Source organism: Saccopteryx bilineata, chromosome 3, assembly GCF_036850765.1.
Source record: "Saccopteryx bilineata isolate mSacBil1 chromosome 3, mSacBil1_pri_phased_curated, whole genome shotgun sequence".
In the NCBI taxonomy this organism is placed as follows: Eukaryota; Metazoa; Chordata; class Mammalia; order Chiroptera; family Emballonuridae; genus Saccopteryx; species Saccopteryx bilineata.
The window spans coordinates 304,179,336-304,193,072 of record NC_089492.1 but is presented as its reverse complement, the minus strand read 5'-3'; the positions used below and the strand labels follow the sequence as shown (position 1 = coordinate 304,193,072).

The 13,737-nt window shown below is 46.6% G+C and overlaps 1 long non-coding RNA gene across 1 annotated transcript in view; it reads left to right on the top strand.

The window, feature by feature from the left end:
- Nucleotides 1-2,556: 2,556 nt before the first annotated feature.
- The window catches only part of LOC136332021 (uncharacterized), a 122,932-nt gene continuing 111,751 nt past the window's right edge, over nucleotides 2,557-13,737 (top strand). Inside the window, exon 1 of the long non-coding RNA XR_010730578.1 lies at nucleotides 2,557-3,357. This is a non-coding gene — a long non-coding RNA (uncharacterized lncRNA). The remainder of the gene's footprint in view (nucleotides 3,358-13,737) is intronic.

Genomic DNA, 13,737 nt, shown 5'->3' with positions numbered 1-13,737 from the left:
CCAAAACCAAGCCCCAGGCTACAAGGATTCTCAACACACATTAATATCACCTGGGCAAGGGCCTCACATGGGCAGCGCCGTTTTTAACAAAGTGAGCATAATACATTTTATCTGCCCAACAGGAAGTCTCTAATACAAAGTCACTTTCTGAGGCATGATTGGATTGTACCACCCCACATCAAAAAGGGTAGGAAAGGCTTAATCCCAAAACCAAGCCCCAGGCTACAAGGATTCTGCCTGCCTTTAGCCCACCCCAACACACATTAATATCACCTGGGCGATGGCCTCCTCTTGTTATCTTTTACAAAGTGAGCATAATACATTTTATCTGCCCAACACCATATAAAAAATAATTTCTTAAAGTTCCTGGAAAAGAAGAAGGAATTGTGCCCAGAGAGCAGGTCCTTCTAGAAGTTCTATCCCCAGCTTCTCTAAGTACCCAGAGATCTGAGGGTGCTGGGTCTGATCCCCATCAGCCAGTGCTGCTGAAACTGGCTCAGAGGGAGCAGTGCAGGCACCACAGGGACCGAGATAAAGATGCCGGATCCTGGGCCCCACTGCAGACCTGCAGAACCACAGTTTAGAGTGGAGCCCTCATCCCCAAGGGACCTGCATGCTTATTAAAGGTCAATTGTTCACCACCTGATTCCTGTTAGATCTGTGAGGGGTTTAAAGAGAGAACATAACCTGGGCCTGCCTCCAGAGAGTTGGATAACTGCTCTGAGTGGAGTATAGTGTTGTTTTAATGAGCTGCTTCAGGTGTTTCTAGGTGAGCCCTGGGGATTACCAATAGGGATCTTGGATGCATTTGTTTTGCATTGTTGCCTTTTTTTTTCTCTTGACTTGAGAGAGGGAATTTAGTTGTACCATTTAGTTGTATACTCATTGATTGACCTATGGTGCTCTGTGTTCACATTTTAACCATCTAGCCACCTGACCAGGGCCATGAAAGAAATTTTATTTTAGAAGTCACAGAGGTAGAAGTGGGCTCAGGGAACAAGTTTCACAGGTGCTGCGGACCAGCGCGGCTAGTAATTGTCCAGGTCCTGAGTGAGAACGGTGCGGAATGAAGAAATAAACTCGGAAAAAGGATGGGATCAGGAGGTCTTTGCACAGCTGATGGTTTGCAAAAGCAAAGCCCCTTGGTCTATTTATTATAGTGCAGAGCCATATGCAAATAAGGAAGTCTGAAACAGTCACACCTCTGAGGCCTAAACAAGTTCTTTTAAGGCCAGAAATTCCCCCACCATGCATAATTGAAATCAATCAACATCAGAACAAAGGGTGAGAGGAAGGGCATGTCAATTGCCTCTAGCAACTTAAAACAAGTGAGGTGGGGGGATGGGACAAGTAGAAACACTCAGCCTCATAGCCAATATGGAGGTGTGGGGAAGAGCTTAGCCTTTGGCTATCTTTTTTTTTTTTTTTTTAATTTTTATTTATTTTTTACAGAGACAGAGAGTCAGAGAGAGGGATAGATAGGGACATCCAGACAGAAACGGAGAGAGATGAGAAGCATCAATCATTAGTTTTTCATTGCGTGTTGCAACATCTTAGTTGTTCATTGATTGTCTTCTCAAACGTGCCCTGACTGCAGTCCTTCAGCAGACTGAGTGACCCCTTGCTGGAGCCAGCAACCTTGGGTCCACGCTGGTGAATTTTGCTCAAACCAGATGAGCCCGCGCTCAAGCTGGCGACCTCGGGGTCTCAAACCTGGGTCCTCTGCATCCCAGTCCGACGCTCTATCCACTGCGCCACCGCCTGGTCAGGCAACCTTTGGCTATCTTAAACTGCCAGGGCTTTGCGAGCTGGCAGTCTCCCACACAGAGACAAGAGGAGCCCTTGGAGCTTAGGAGAGGGAAAGACAAAGGTGAGTGGGGGGCACAGACATGCCCCAGAGAGGAGAGCGCCCGGGATGCATTAGTGAGAGTGGGGAGCAGGGATGGTCAGGGGAGGTGACGGGGTTGTGTTGGTGTAAAGCCAGGAGGCACAGCCAGGGCCACTATCACAGCAGCCAGTCCCATGCAGGTTCGCATTGGATTCGGACAGTTGGTAAAGAAACAAAGGAGCCAAAAGTAGATGGGCTGTCATCTTTAATTCTAGCTTGCACCCGGCGGGCAAGTAAATATACACACTGGGCTCCAAGACCCACTCACATTCAGTGCTCACAAAGCTACTGATTTATCCGAGTTTCCTAGAATCAAAGGTTTCTAGCTCACCAGCCTTATTCTCCTCAGTTCCCCATCTCCTTCCTTATCCCAGATACAAACTCTACACAAACTGGCATCTCACTCAGCACTCCGCCATCTTAGCTGCTTCTCCTGGCCTATTCCACGTGGCCTCCTTCTGCTCTCTGCTCTGTTCTCTCCTCTAATGATAATTTCAGGAACCAAGAGGGCAAGCTCCCGCTCCATCCCCATTTTATAGTGTAGAAATCCAAACCCTTAATCCAATATACAAAATAGGGAAGTCTCTAATACAAAGTCACTTCTCTGAGGCATGATTGGATTGTACCACCCCACATCAAAACGGGTGGGAGAGGCTTAATCCCAAAACCAAGCCCCAGGCTACAATGATCCTGCCTGCCCCCAACACACATTAATATCACCTGGGCGACGGCATCTTTAACAAAGTGAGCATAATACATTTTATCCGCCCAACAGTTGGGTTTGGGCATTCAGGAGAGCAGCGCCGTTCTCATTGCTGTTTGTGGGAGGCAAGCATGTGAGAAAAAAAAAAGTGTGGTGTCCCTGAAGGAGCTTGTTTTTTTTCTCTCTCCCTAGAGGAAGGAAAGGAGAGGGTAGTCTTTTTGTCACTAGAGATGGCCCAAGTCCCAGGGAGCTGTTTCGGCCTAGATTTTTGTCTTGCTCCAGAGAAAGAATTCATGAGAAATACAGTGCAGTGTTCACGCACACCGAGGTCTGCACTTGGCACAGGGCACAAGCAGGCAAACTTGGCATGCCTGAGTGCCCCTGCTTGAAGGGATCTTACAGATTATATACTTTTTCATTTAAAATTTTAAGGCTCCACTGCCCTGACATTGGGACTAACAAAGCATTTCAAGGCCGTGTGAACATCTGCTGGTTTTCTTTAACAGACCTTAAACTGCTGACTCCCTCCTTTAGTGGGTGGGATAAACCTACTTTTTGCCTCCTTCTTCCCATTTCCTACTCAGATAGCTGTCTGTCCGACCTAACATTTTCAGCATTTCCAGAAATGGACATGCTGTGATGGACAGATTAAAGGTCTGTGTGGTCACCTGTGGAGGCACATTCTCTAAATGCCAATTTGACTCAACATACTGTCCCCTGAGAGAACAAGCAGGAGCAGGACCAGGACAGAATGGCTGCTTCTCAGGTAAGTGATGTGTCCTGGGCAGAGGCTGTGTTTGCTTTTCCTCCAACTTCAGTGGGTTTAGGATCCGCAACCTGTAATTCTCTACTTCTCAAGTTCCTGCCTAGTGAGGTTGTTCCATTTACTTCTTTTTTTTTTCTTTTTGTCAAGGTGAGCAGCTTGTATACTTCCCTCCTTTGTCCCAGAGCCTTCTGTGCATTCTCTCCATCCAGGCTCCCTGAGGGCATGAACAATTCCCACCATGAATTAAAGACCTTCAACTACTGAAAACGTCCCCTCTGTGACAGATCAACCTGGGAGGGCACCGTGTCCACCATCCCTGTGGGGATGGTCAGAGGCTCGGGCATCAGTGAAGAAGGGAGTGTAGGCGTTAGGTTCACGTGGCTGCAGCGTCAGCTCTGGGGGTCAGGATTAAAGAAATGCTTTTTTTTTTTTTTTTTTAAGAGATGCAGGAATTTTTTTTAAATTTTATTTTTTACAGAGACAGAGTGAGTCAGAGAGAGAGACAGACAGGAACGGAGAAAGATGAGAAGCATCAATCATTAGTTTTTCATTGTGCGTTGCAACACCTTAGTTGTTCATTGATTGCTTTCTCATATGTGCCTTGACCATGGGCCTTCAGCAGACTGAGTAATCCCTTGCTGGAGCCAGCGACCTTGGGTTCAATCTGGTGGGCTTTTGCTCAAACCAGATGAGCCCGCGCTCAAGCTGGCAACCTCGGGGTCTCGAACCTGGGTCTTCGGCATCCCAGTCCGACGCTCTGTCCACTGAGCCACCGCCTGGTCAGGCAGTAAATGCACTTTCTATGAATCAGAATAGCTCAGAAAGTTCTCACAGAGAAGAGTCAACTAGAAGAGACTTGCTAATTAGATTGGTATTTTTTTGTGTGTGACAGAGACAGATAGGGACAGACAGGAAGGGAGAGAGATGAGAAGCATCAATTCTTTGTTGCGGCACCTTAGTTGTTCATTGATTACTTTCTCATATGTGCCTTGACCAGGGGGCTACAACAGAGGGAGTGACCCCTTGCTCAGGGCAGTGACCTTGGGCTCAAGCTGGTGAGCCTTGTTCAACCCACGCTCAGGCCGGTGACCTCAGGGTTTTGAACCTGGGTCCTCTGAGTCCCAGTCCAACGCTCTATCCACTGCGCCAACCCTGGTCAGGTGCTCACTAGATTGGCAAGAAAGACTTGCTATTTAAAGAAACTGTTAGAGAACAGAACATGTGGGGTGCATGTGAATGGACATTTGCAAGAAAGTAATGTGATAATTTCCAAATAATGATTTTGTTATTTATTTTTCTGGTAATGTCACATCAGGTATGAAGTGTTTTCTTTTTTTTTTTTTTTCATTTTTCTGAAGCTGGAAACAGGAGAGACAGTCAGACAGACTCCCGCATGCGCCCGACCGGGATCCACCCGGCACGCCCACCAGGGGCGTGCTCTGCCCATCCTGGGTGTCGCCATATTGCGACCAGAGCCACTCCAGCGCCTGAGGCAGAGGCCACAGAGCCATCCCCAGCGCCCGGGCCATCTTTGCTCCAATGGAGCCTTGGCTGCGGGAGGGGAAGAGAGAGACAGAGAGGAAAGCGCGGCGGAGGGGTGGAGAAGCAAATGGGCGCTTCTCCTGTGTGCCCTGGCCGGGAATCGAACCCGGGTCCTCCGCTCGCTAGGCTGACGCTCTACCGCTCAGCCAACCGGCCAGGGCTGAAGTGTTCTCTCTGTGCCTCTGTCACCTGATACATTGTTCAGTTCACCTGATACTCTCATGGCTGAGGTGTTACTTCACTGCAGAGTGAATAATTCCCTTTGTGAGTAACAAGGGTCTAGTAGGGATATGTGAGGGGTGTGCAAAACCATCCCGTGTCATCTCCCCTATTCTCCTTGGTTTCTGTAGCTTTGAAAAATGCAGGCCCTACTTTCCTGGAGATCGTTTTCTTTTGACATGGAAGCTTTAACCAATCAGACCTTGTTCCTGGAAATTTTCATTATATTCCACACTCATGTCACAATCATACTCTGCATTATCACTTTTTGGATTTTCAAGTAAGTTAAAAATCAGCTGACCACGTGGTAGCACAGTGGATAGCGCATTGGACTGGGACACGGAGAACCCAGGTTTGAATCCCAGAGGTCGCTGGCTCGATCGCGGGCTTATCCATCTTGAGTACAGACACACCAGCTTGAGCAAGGGGTCACTTGCTCTGCTGTAGTCCCCCCGTCAAGGCACATACGAGAAAGCAATCAATGAACAACTAAGGTGCCTCAAGGAAGAATTGATCCTTCTTATCTCTTTCCCTTCCTGTCTGTCCCTATCTGTCCCTCTCTTTGTCTCTGTCACACACAGACACACACAATCATATTATTGGCCCTAGCCGGTTAGCTGAGTCAGTCACAGCATTGTCCCCAAATGACAAGGGTATGGGTTTCAACCTCGGTCAAGGCACAAACAGGAAGCAACCAATGACAGCTTCCTTTCCCCCTATTCTCTCTCTCCCTTGCTCCCTCTCTCTCTGTAAAAATCAGTCAATCAATAAAATAATTAAGCCCTGGCCGGATAACTCGGTTGAAGATTCTTCTGCAAGCGCAGAGGTTTCTGGTTCAGTCCCCAGTCAGGGCACATATGGGAACAGCTCAATGTTCCTGCCTCTCAGTCTCCCTGTTTCTCTCAAAAAATACAAATAGTTAAAAATAAATTTAATATTATTTATGTATGTTCAATTCAGTTCAACTTTTAGTATAACAGTTCTCCACTAATGATACACAAAAATTTTCAAAGAAATCAGAGTAAGAAACAACAGCTCCAACTTTAATCATTATGGATGTTTCTCTCCCTGTGTTTATGAAACACAAAGGTATCATTTATAAAGAGATCCATGTAATTTTACAAAATTGAAAAATATTCTTTATTTCATTGACATGAACATTTTTCTTATTACTTTTCAATTTCACCTGGTTCCTATATGTATATATGTGTGTGCTGTATATATGTGTGTATGTTGAGCTATTTTTCTTACTTGCTTGAGATGGTTTTTTCTTTTCAGTTCCAGAAACTGCTATGAATGTTTATGAAGTTTTTTTATGCATATTGGCCTTCGTTTTATAGAAAAACTATAGATCAAGTTTGGAATAAAATTTAGGATTTACCCTTTACTGTATGTTTCACAAAATACATAACAGTGAAAGAGTCTTGTTCTGAGATGACTTGTAGTGAATTCACAGATATGACTGTGGTTCCTATGGCCCCGTTCCGTGAGAACTGTAAGTTCCCTACGCCCCCGGCTGGGTGTTGTCTGTCAGCGCCTCAAGATAAGCAAGGGTTGCAGGTCTGATCCCCAGTCAGCACATTTTAAAAAAAATAATAAATTTTTTTTAAATTTATTTTTATTTTTTTAGAGAGACAGAGTCAGACAGAGGGATAGATAGGGACAGATAGACAGGAACAGAGAGATGAAAAGCATCAATCATCAGTTTTTCGTTGCGCATTAGACACCTTAGTTCATTGATTGCTTTCTCAAATGTGCCTTGACTGTGGGCCTTCAGCAGACCAAGTGACCCCTTGCTCGAGCCAGCGACCTTGGGTCCAAGCTGGTGAGCTTTGCTCAAGCCAGATGAGTCCGCGCTCAAGCTGGACCTCGGGGTCTCGAACCTGGGTCCTTCTGCATCCCAGTCCGACGCTCTATCCACTGCGTCACTGCCTGGTCAGGCTAAAAAAATTATTTTTATTTTTTGTTTTTTTTGAAGTGAGAGTAGGGGAGATACAGAGACAGACTCCCACATGCACCCTGACCAGGATCCACTCAGCAACCCCCTCTGGGGCTATGCTTGCAACTGAGCCATTTTTAGTGACTGAGGTGGAGGCTCCATGGAGCCTCAGTCCTGGGATGATGCATTCGAACCAATTTAGCCATGGTTGTGGGAGGGGAAGAAAAGGGTGGGGGGTGTGGAGAAGCAGATGGTTGCTTCTCCTGTGTGCCCTGACTTGGAATCAAACGCAGGCCATCTACATGCCCAGCCAATGCTCCACTACTGAGCTAACTGGCCAGGGCCTCAGCAAGTATTTTAATTTTTTTTTTTGTTTTTTTTTTTCATTTTTCTGAAGCTGGAAACAGGGAGAGACAGTCAGACAGACTCCCGCATGCGCCCAACCGGGATCCACCCGGCACGCCCACCAGGGGCGGTGCTCTGCCCCCCAGGGGGCGATGCTCTGGCCATCCTGGGCATCGCCATGTTGCGACCAGAGCCACTCTAGCGCCTGAGGCAGAGGCCACAGAGCCATGCCCAGCGCCCGGGCCATCTTTGCTCCAATGGAGCCTTGGCTGCGGGAGGGGAAGAGAGAGACAGAGAGGAAAGCGCAGCGGAGGGGTGGAGAAGCAAATGGGCGCTTCTCCTATGTGCCCTGGCCGGGAATCGAACCCAGGTCCTCCGCACGCTAGGCCGACGCTCTACCGCTGAGCCAACCGGCCAGGGCCAAGTATTTTAATTTTTTTTAATTTTTATTTCTTCATTTTAGAGAGGCAGGGGGGAGGGTGAGAGAAGAGTGGGGCGAGGAGCAAGAATCATCAACTCCAATATGTGCCTTGACCAGATAAGCCCAGGGTTTCAAACCGTGGACCACAGCAATCCAGGTCAATGCTTTATCCACTGCGCCACCACAGGTCAGACGAACAGAGAATGTTTTAAATTGGGAAACTACATACAAGAAACAGAGAGCTTGACCAGGCAGTGGCACAGTGGATAGAGCATCGGCCTGGAGTGTTAAAGACCCAGGTTCGAAAGCCCAAGGTCACTGGCTTGAGTGCAGGACCTCCAGCTTGAGCGTGGGATCATAGACATGACCCCAGGATCGCAGGTGTAAGCAAGGGGTCACTGGCTCAGCTGGAGCCCCACGGTCAAGGCACATATGAGAAAGCAATCAATGAACAACTAAGGTGCTGCAACTATGAGTTGATGCTTCTAATCTTTCCCTCTTCTGTCTGTCTATCCCTGTCTTTCTCTCCCTTTCTCTCTCTCACTAAAGAGAGAAAAGAAATAGCACACAACCCCAGAACTGGTTTGAGAAGCTTTAGTTTCTAGTAGAGCTTACTGTCATTTATCATCGACTATACAAAGCAAGTGTATAAAACCTGGGATGGTGGCTGTTTCTTCGTCCAAATCTCAAAAAAGACCATATACAAAAAAATTAAAAAATAAATCAGATCCTATTCTCTTTTTCACTCTTTCACTCCCTTTCTGTCCAAAATCAATAAATGAAAAACTTTAAATCTCTAGCCTGCCCTGTGGTGGCACAGTGGATAAAGTATCAACCGAAGATGCTGAAGTTGCCAGTTTGAAACCCACAGTTTACCCAGTCAAGAAACATTCGAGAAGCAGCTACTATAAGTTCATGCTTCCTACTCCTCCCCGCTTTCTCTCTCTCTCCCCCCTCTCTCTAAAATCAATAAGTAAAAAAAATTATTTTAAGGTTTATTGAGTTTACAGAGAGGGGACAGAAGGGTGGTGCAAGAAGTATCAACTCATAATTGTTTCACTCTAGTTCACTGCTTGCTTCTCATATGTGCCTTGACTAGGCGAGCCAGGGTTTTGAACCAGTGTCCTCAGCATTTTACGTTGATGCTTTATCCACTGTGTCATCGCTGGCCAGGCAATAAACAAAGTCTTAAAAAAATCCCCAGTCAGGGCACATACTGGGGCACATCAATGTTCCTGTCTCTCTCTTCCTCTCTAAAATAAATTTAGATAATATTTTTTAAAAATTAGCATCTCAAGCCCTGGCCGGTTGGCTCAGCGGTAGAGCGTCGGCCTAGTGTGCGGAGGACCTGGGTTCGATTCCCGGCCAGGGCACATAGGAGAAGCGCCCATTTGCTTCTCCACCCCTCCGCTGCGCCTTCCTCTCTGTCTCTCTCTTCCCCTCCCGTAGCCAAGGCTCCATTGGAGCAAAGATGGCCCAGGCGCTGGGGATGGCTCTGTGGCCTCTGCCCCAGGCGCTAGAGTGGCTCTGGTCGCAACATGGCGATGCCCAGGATGGGCAGAGCATCGCCCCTGGTGGGCGTGCCGTGTGGATCCCGGTCGGGCGCATGCGGGAGTCTGTCTGACTGTCTCTCCCTGTTTCCAGCTTCAGAAAAATGCAAAAAAAAAAAATTAGCATCTCAATACAAAAAAACCAAACACACCCTAGTTTAAGAGCTTGATTGGTCATGACACAGTGGGTAAAGCATTGACCTGGGACGCTGAGATCCCAGGTCCGAAACCCTGAAGGTGCCGGCTTGAGCACAGGTTCTTCATCTTGAGTGTGGGGTCATCGGCTTGAGCATGGAATCAACATGAGCCCAAGGTTGCTGGCTTGAGCCCAAGGTCACTGGTTTGAGCAAGGGGTCAAGGGCTCGGTTTGAGCTGTCCCCCTCCGTGTCAAGGCATGTATGAGAAATAATTAATGAACTACTAAAGTGACACAGCTATGAGTTGACGCTTCTCATCTCTCTCCCTTTCTCTCTCAAAAAAAGAAAAGAACCCTGGCTGGATAGCTCAGTTGGCTCGAGTGTCGTCCAGAAGCACAGAGATTGCCGTTTCGATTCCAAATCAGAGCACATACAGAAACAGATCATTGATTCTGTCTCTCACTCCCTATCTCTCTCTCAATAAAATCAATAAAATAAACATTATAAAAAAAAAATTCCAGCCTGACCAGGCGGTGGCGCAGTAGATAAAGTGCCGGACTGGGATGTGGAGGATCCAGGTTCGAGACACTGAGGTGGCCAGCTTGAGCCCAAGGTCGCTGGCTGGAGCAAGGGGTCACTCGTCAAGGCACATATGAGAAATCAATCAATGAACAACTAAGGAGCCGCAACAAAGAATTGATGTTTCTCATCTCTCTCCCTTCCTGTCTATCCCTATCTGTCCGTCTCTGACTCTCTCTGTCTCTGCCCCCCCCCCCCAAATCCATGAACCACAAGGGAACAAAATAAGACGGGAAAGGTCATTCTAAATAGTTTTTAAAAAAGGAGAAGATAGTACTGAAGTCGTTATAGTAGTCCATCCCTTCAAGTAATCACTGTAAATGTAAACAGATGAAACTTCCTCAAGCAAGACAAGTTAACTAAATGGATTTAAAAATAAAACCCAATTACTTTTTTTTTTTTCTGAAGCTGGAAACGGGGAGAGACAGACAGACAGACTCCCGCATGCGCCCGACCGGGATCCACCCGGCATGCCCACCAGGGGGCGATGCTCTGCCCCTCCGGGGCATCGCTCCTCTGCCACCAGAGCCACTCCAGCGCCTGGGGCAGAGGCCAAGGAGCCATCTCCAGCGCCCGGGCCATCCTTGCTCCAATGGAGCCTTGGCTGTGGGAGGGGAAGGGAGAGAGAGAGAGAGGAAGGAGAGGGGGAGAGGTGGAGAAGCAGATGGGCGCTTCTCCTGTGTGCCCTGGTCGGGAATCGAACCCGGGTCCCCCGCACGCCAGGCCAACACTCTACCACTGAGCCAACCGGCCAGGGCCCCCAATTACCTTTTGTCTACAGGAACGTCACTTTACATGCGAGGACACACATAGGATGTAACTCTAGGGGAGAAGGTAGGTAGTCTATGGAAATGGTCACAAATCAAGGGCATGGGTGGCCCTACCAGTACCAGATACACAGAAAGGGTCAAAAACTGCCAGTGTGAACTAAACATAAGTCTCTAACAAAATATGGATGTTCAATAAATAATAAATGAATGATGCCCAGCGTCATGACTCCCAGATATAGGAAGAACACATGAAAGAACTGAAACGTAAAAGCCACATAGTAGTAAGAGAGCTGCGCAAGAGAAACATAAAAACATGCACTTCAGTGCTAACTTCAAAAAAGAAACACCTCTCGCCTGACCTGTGGTGGCGCAGTGGATAAAGTGTTGACCTGGAAATGCTGAGGTCGCTGGTTCAAAACCCTGGGCTTGCCTGGTCAAGGCACATATGGGAGTTGATGCTTCCTGCTCCTCCCCCCTTCTCTCTCTATCTCTCTCCTCTCTCTCTCCTTTCTAAAATGAATAAATAAAATAAAAAAATTTAAAAAAAAACAAAAACACCTCTCTATATATGCAACTAAATATGGAAGTATCAAATACTTTTTAAAAATGTATAATATTTCATTCCCCAAAACCCCCAAACAAATAATCCACTAAATACCATGAATAACCAAGGTAACAAAATACTTCAGGAAGAAAATTTAGAAACTTCATCAAACAAAACTAGAAGTCATAAAAGTATGATTAAATGACAATTCAAGTCTACAATATCAAAAAAACTCAAGATACAACTCTCGGAAGGGCATTTTATGAAAGATATAAAATAAAAGAACAATAGAAGTACTTTATGAAGGAAATTAATAGTATAAAAGTAACTATGGGCCCTGGCCAGTTGGCTCAACGTGTGGATGTTCAGGGTTTGATTCCCAGTCAGGGCACACAGGAGAAGCACCCATCTGCTTCTCCACCCTTCCCCCTGTCCTTTCTAATTTCTCGTCCCCTCCTGCAGCCAAGGCTGCTGAGGATGGCTCTAGTTAAAACGGAGTAATGGCCCCAGATGGGCTGATCATCGCCCCCTTAGTGGGCTTGCTGGGTGGATATCTGTCAGGCACATGCAGAAATATGTCTCTCTGCCTCCCTGGCTCTGACTTCAGAAAATAAAACAAAAAACCATACGTGAATTGTAGAGTTGAAAAACGCATAGATAAAACCCTGGCCAGGTTGGTTAGAACATCATCCTAAAGCACAGAGGTTGCTGGTTTGATCCTTGGTCAGGGCACATACAGGAACAGATCAATGTTCCTGTGTCAGTCTGTCTCCATCTCTCACTAAAATGAATAAAAATTGAAAATTATAAATTAAGGGAGACAGAATAAATGAACAGGCTTAAGAGATAAAGCCAACCACACAAAGGGAAGAATTTGTGATAGTGAAGGTAGAAATCTAGAAATGACTGGGAGAAGAGACAAATTTGACAGTAATAAAAAACATAAATGAACTCTGACTCCATCAAAAAGGCCAATATGAGAATAATAGGTATGCCAGAAAAAGAGGAGGAAACAGCCCATTCAAACAATCAACGAAATCCAAACCTTTGAAAGATGAATCCTTGAACCCAAGAAGCTAATACAATACCTGATTCTCTAAATCCCAAAAAGCCTCGAGTCACAAACTGTCAAAAATGAAAGACAAGCAACTCTCTCTTAGGAGCATACCCACGCCTTTCCCTTCCTCCCCTTTCCTCAGTGCTTTACAGTTGCCTTTCTCTCTGCTAAGCTTCAAGGGCCCTTTTGCTGCTGCTATAACTTGTTTCCTGAGTCTGCAACAGGTCATCTTACTCAGTTCTATTACATGTGCTAACTTTATAAAACTTGAATTCCTGGCTCTAAATTTTTACTGTCCGAAACTCGAGTCAAGGCCCAACTTCACTAGTAACAACTGGTGTCATTTCCTGGACAACATCACTGGTGACGGTTATCTTCTAAAGACAAGTGAGAAGACTCCCTAAAGGTAGTAAGGAAATATCCTGGCCCTGGCTGGATAGCTGGTTGGTTAGAGCATTGTCCCAAAGCACAGAGGTTGCAGTTTCAGTCCCGATCAGAGCACATACAGGGACAGATCGATATCCCTGTCTCAGTCTCTCCCTCTAAAATCAATAAACATTAAAAGAGACTATCTTATCACATCTGGAAAATAAAAATCTCACCATACATGGTCTTTTTTTTTTTTTTTTACAGAGACGGAGTCAGAGAGGGATAGACAGGAACAGAGTGAGATGAGAAGCATCAATCATCAGTTCTTCGTTGCAACACCTTAGTTGTTCATTGATTGCTTTCTCATATATGCCTTGACCATGGGCCTTCAGCAGACCGAGTAACCCCTTGCTCAAGCCGGCGACCTTGGGTCTAAGCTGGTGAGCTTTTGCTCAAACCAGATGAGCCCGCGCTCAAGCTGGAGACCTCGGGGTCTCGAACCTGGGTCCTCCGCATCCCAGTCCCATGTTCCATCCACTGCGCCACCGCCTGGTCAGGCACCATACATGGTCTTTGCTTAAAGGCATAGAGGAGCCAGGAATTTGGTCCCCCATACTGGCAACCCAACCCCTGGAAGCTGCAGTGCCAAGATGAGCTCCAAAATACCTGGCTTTGAAAACCACTGGTGTTGACATTAAAGGGGCCCCAAATGGTACAGGAACTGAGACTCCCTTTATAAAGGATTTATATGTGGTGTCACTTGCTCCTGGACCCAGAAAAAAAAGTTTGAAAAGTGCCCAAGCTACACAGGTATAAGATCCATCTGCTGACCTAAAACCATTGGCTAGGTGGGGTTTGGGGGGGGGGTCAGTGTCAAAACCTGTGGGTAACGGTTGTGCGTTTATTTG